The sequence below is a fragment of the Rutidosis leptorrhynchoides genome, chromosome 9 (assembly GCF_046630445.1).
Source record: "Rutidosis leptorrhynchoides isolate AG116_Rl617_1_P2 chromosome 9, CSIRO_AGI_Rlap_v1, whole genome shotgun sequence".
Taxonomy (NCBI): Eukaryota; Viridiplantae; Streptophyta; class Magnoliopsida; order Asterales; family Asteraceae; genus Rutidosis; species Rutidosis leptorrhynchoides.
In genome coordinates, this window is record NC_092341.1 from 3,862,620 (window position 1) to 3,868,460 (window position 5,841).

A 5,841-nucleotide genomic window follows, 5' to 3' on the forward strand; every position below is an offset into this window, starting at 1 on the left:
CTTTTATGCCATACACCAACATGCATTTAGTGTATGGTACATTTGAAAATCCATTTTTCATGTCATGTAATAAATCCAATTTTATTACTTTGATATTAACCATTTTATATGTGTAATCCTTTCTTGTTCTTAATAACCATTTATTAAGGTCTTTAGTTGCTTTTAATTTAATCAATTAAATTGTCGTTTTGCATGTCATTAATACGTCTAATTTAACCAATTAAATTGTCGTTTTGCTTGTTGTTATCTTGTGATTAATTGTATCAACCAAACATACAAACACAATAAACATACAAACAACCACACATGCAAAACAAGTATGTTCACAATCTAGCCATTTTGGTGGACATTTGTTTAGCCGAAAACAAATGTCACCGGGTTAAGGGGTAATAATACAAAGTAGGAGATTTCAAATCTCCCACTTAACCTTGCATCCATATGCTCCTTGTGTTTTTCAAGTCTTCATCATCTTGTATCTTCATTTTTACAAAATATGTATCCTAATACATTTTTCTCTAGAAAATGAAAATACAACCTAATCTATTTTACATACCAAATATAAAATAAATTACATAACCAAATAAATAAATAATATTACATGCCAAATGAATAAATATTATTACAAACCAATTGAATTAATATAAATCAACCATGCATGCAACAAACACAAGGTCAAGGCATAGATTGTGAACTTCATCATGCAACCAAGTATGAACCAAATGAAGAAACTCAAAACCCATTTTTGAGTCCCAAATAATTCGGCCTATGCAATAAACCCACCCAAACCCTTTGATTTTTTTTGCATTCTACATTCATGCATGTTTATAGAATGCAAATATAATGGGTTTAAAACAACTTCTTGAAGCATATTTCATCAACTTCGGCTCTAGATACCATTGTTGGGATTTAACAAGTTCATATATCTTAAAACCATTTAAGATTATAAGAAAACGGAAGCGAGTAATTACCAATTTACTTGTTTAATCTTTAAACCAATTAAAGCTAAATCCCACAAGGATCAAGTTATGAAATTATGCTTACAAATTAACAAGAAAGGAAAGAGTTTTATACCTCCTTAAAACAAGTTTAAGGGCTGTCCAAAATGGTAGTAAGATGATGAATAAATGTGTAGAACTTCAAGCCTTTGATCCTCCAACACCACCCTTAAGTTAGCTAGACTTTATAACCTTAACACCCTTGTTAATCTAGCTTGAAACCCACTTCCTTTGAACCCAAAATTCTGGACAGCAAACTCTTCAAGAGATGATGTTGAATGCAAGTTTCAAAAGCATGAAACCTCAAGAGATTATACCCCAAACTATGCACCAACACCCTAGCTATTGGTTAGGATTTATTACACTTGAATTTCACTTGTTAATGAGCTTGAACAACCCTTTGTTTCAGCCCTAAACCACGTTTTTGGACAGCCACATGGGGCTGGAAAAACTGAGCAGTTTGCAAGCTTATTGATGTGTTTGAATGCATGTGTAAGTGTAGAACACTATGTCTTGGTCTTGGTTAAGAAAAGTGGTCACTAATAAACAATTGCATGCTTATTACAACTCCCATGTCACTCACATTACCATGTTATTATATAAAGTAGTTGTAAAAGACTGATTTGTGAAATCAGTTTTTATAAAACTTAATTTTATAAAACTCATTTTATAAGCTTGCATATTTGTTATGTATATTTTACAAAACCAATTTATAAAATGTAACATAACTTAATTAATTATTTAACCTATAAATAATTAAATCCTTATATAAATTATTCCATAATTTATATATACATATCAAGTGTTAATAATTTAGAAACCATTTTCTAAAATTCAAGTGTCGCGTATTTAATCAACGAACCAATCGCTAAGATCAAATACGAATAAGGTGTCGGTAAGTTTGTTATTGGGTATGACCCGACTTGGATCATAACCTATTAGCCACATTAATTTAATATGTCTCTCGGGCATATGAAATACCTTCAATTACTATTGTAAGCCATTATGTAATGGTCGTGTGTAAGCGTGATATTTTAGATTATCATTACTTGATAATCTAGGTTATGTCCTTTAAATCTTTGTCGGTAAAATAAAGGTTATGGTTTGTTTCAAAAACGAATGCAGTCTTTGAAAAACGTCTCATATAGAGGTCAAAACCTCGCAACGAAACCAATTAATATGAAACGTTTATAATCAATATGTTAGTCCCAAATGAAGCTTAGATCTACGGTTTTGATGGATGTTTAGTGGGTTGGAAGTATTAGTTATCAAGAACACTAGAGAGAAAAGATAAAATATGTAATATGCAAAATGGATAACTAGTTTATTAACAAGTGAGGAGGTTGTTTATATATGACAACCTCCTAAGTTACAAGAGTTACAAGTTACCATGGTAAATACAGTAAATACATTACAAAGTAATAATAAAACCGTGCGCCACAAATCTATTACATAAACATATGTCAACAATCTCCCCTTGGCGTGCGGTTTTCAAAAAAATATCATCACCGAATCATCAGCTTTGACTGGCACCTTCTGAGGCCTTTTTCTTTGCTTCTTCCTCAGCTTTCAACGCTTTGATCACGTCACTTCCCAGTGTGTAATTCCTTTCATAGTGTTTGGGAATGATGAACTCTTTGAGGCTGGTGATTTTGTATTCGAACCTTGGAACATATTGTGACCCTGTGAAGTAGTTTTTCTTTCGGTTGATTCCCAGCGAAGTGTCAAACTGCCTCATGTACAGTCTAAATTAAAGAAGTTCATTGATGTGATTTGCCATCTCGTTTGTCATCAGCTTTTGATAGTTCCCGATGTTTTCTGTTCGCTTGCATATGTCGAAATACTTTAGTGCACGCTTGAGAGTCCCGTCAGAGTATTTTGGCAGCTCTAATTTGCGGATGAAAATTGGCTTTTTGATCTTGTTGCGAAATATGAAACCTTCTTCAGGGGCATCTAAGCAATAGTAAATCCTAAAAGAAGACAAATCCAGATCGCCGATGGTTTGATTTGGTGCGGAGAGCAGAATCTTCTTTCGAATAGACTCGACACCTAACTGCAGATCATATTGAGAAGCCAGTTTGATTCTATCTTTCATGAACCTTCTCACCCTTTCGATTGCCGTTTCGATAACCCAAGTCTTTCTTATTTTGTTTCTCAACCAATTGTACAGAAACAACACATCAACCGGATTAAGTTCAATTAGATCATATTCCGAGAACATGTACTCTTGGTCGTTTGAACGAATCACTCTAAAAAATGGAGTATACACTCTCTTAGACAATGACCTGCAGAGCACACTGTTTATGATGATAATTGGATTTTCTTTCTATTTTTCCATTTCAAACTCATCCCAGTTCTTGAAAACCCTCCTTTGGTAACGGTACATAATCAACTTTTCTTTTTCATTGAGGAAATCATAACACCCGATTGGTTTGAATCTTTCAGCTACTGGCACGTTTTTGAGTTTATCTTCACTTACGAAGATCCTATAAGCTTGTTCCTCTAGCCAACAGCCCTGTAAAACTTCTTCAGATTGAGGTTCACCAAGATTGATTGGAAGTGATCTGTGTTTGTTGAATTCTCCATGTTGAGGATCGAATGACGTGGATTGATCAGGAGGTGGTGGAGCTGTTAGTTTGGGAAACCTTGGTGCAGGTTCACCGGTGTATTCCTGAGTGACAAACCGATCAAATTCATTTAGCTCTTCCTCATCCGGAGCTTCTAAGTTTACGTAATTTTCTTTGGTGAATGCTCCTTCAATGACCGCGGTAGGCTGGGGTTTCAAGTTTCTGAAGAACTCTTCCTCTTCTTCTTCGGATTTTGGTATGATAAGCTGTGGAGTGGATGTGATGATAGTTTCAGACTGGGAGGTGATAGGTTCGATGTCTGAACATGTGTACACCACCATGGCAAGAGAAGTTTCGGCAGAGGTAACCACTTCTTCAGGTATATCGATATCGGTTTCTACTTCCTCTTTGACATCAACAAACATAACTTCATCAAAATCATCTTCATCGTCAGAGTTGATTGTGATCACATCATGTCCGTCTGGGGCAGTATCATCTTCTTCTACTGTGTATTCGATCCTTTCGACCATTCCTTCAGGTATATCAGAGTCATCAACAATTTCTTTCCCTTTCCTGGAAGAGCTAGGTGCAGATTGTGTTTGACTAATAGTTTGGGTGATGTGCACAGTGGATCTTCCTCCAATATTCTCCCCCTCATGTTGGCCGCCGGAATCGGGGTCATCATGTCACCGGGAGGAAGATGGTTGATCAACACAACATGGTATCAGTTCAAGAACCGGTGGATAATTCGGGATGAGTTTAAGTGAGTTGAGAAGACCGAGAATAGCTTTTCTGATGTAATCACCCTCAGAAAGGTTAACTGAGAGAAGGTGAGCATGAAATTCATTTTCCCGTTGAATATACGTGAGATTTGGTTGATGAGTGACAGATTGGGTGATAGGGGATGATGTCATGATTGAAGGTGACAGCGGTGGTGGTGAAGCATTGAGATCAGGTGGTGGAGATGTTAATCGTGGAGGTGATGTAGCCGTGGAAATAATTGGGAAGGATGTGATAGAGCCCTACAAGGAAGTGTTAGTGAAAATAGCCTGAGATTCTTGATGAAACTCAGTTGTCACCACTGTTGAGCTGGAAAGCTGAGCAGTGAGGCCTGTTGAGACAAGACTTCCAAGCGATCTTAGAGAAGCAATTTCTGGGGATTTGCTAACCTCTACGCTTGTTGTTGCAGTCTGAGCTATAGACACTGATTGTTCGGTATAGGACTGCACCAAATCCCTACGAGCACTAGACACATTCTCAAATTATTTTTGGTGAATCTCATCTAGAGACGCCGATTCTAACTCATATGAAACAGATGTTTGAGCATCTGAGTGGCTTCCTAATGTTTGGGGGGGGGGGCTAACGTTTTCTTTTTGCCCCATCTCACACCCGGTCCGCACATCCTCTCTTGATTTTTCAGCCACGCCCTCATTTCCATCCTTATCACTCCGAACAATATCGTGAAGAACCTTCTGAAGTTGTTCAGAGGTTACCTGCTTTGATTCTGCCTTTCTTTTAGACCTAATTTCACCCTCATTTCTTTTCCCCTCAAATTTTCTTTTCTGTGACCCTCGCTTACTAGACCCCTCACCAGGTGTCCTATCAGTTCCTGGGGTAGGATCCTCGGGTTGTAGAGGATCCATAGGAGCTCCTATCTGTCTCATATAAGCAGTAATTATTGGATCATCACGAGGTCTAAGATTTAGTTAATGCACAGGAGTAGGTTGAGCTGGCACATTCTGTGATCCTATTCTCTTTTGAATGAACTCTATGAACGGATGCTCTACAAGTGGATCAACACGATCTCTAGGTATGGGATCTGGAGTCTGGTTGCTGACATCAATTACTGCTCCAACAATTAAGGAATAGAATCTTGGGAATTGAATGTATGATAGGAGAGGTGCTGAGTAGATTTCTATCATGCGTTCCCAGATGACACGACCAAAGTCAGCAGATGGCAGGAACACAATGCCATAGAAGATTTTTAACAAGAATACAGTGATGTGATCAGTTCCAGTTTGAATTGGATTGAAGCAACGATTGATGAGAGTATATAGGACAGCCCATCGTTGTGCCATTCGTTTCTTTTTGAACTCCCTTATCTTTGTCAACTTTCCTTCATATCCAAGTTGATGTACGGCAGCAAGCATTGCATTTTCTGAAGGGAAAATATCGTATTGACCACGGGCGGGAATTCCCAAGAATTGTCTCATGTCAGCTAGTGTGAAGGTGGCTCTCCGATCAGGGTTCTGAGAGGCTAGAAAAGAAAAATAGTTGGG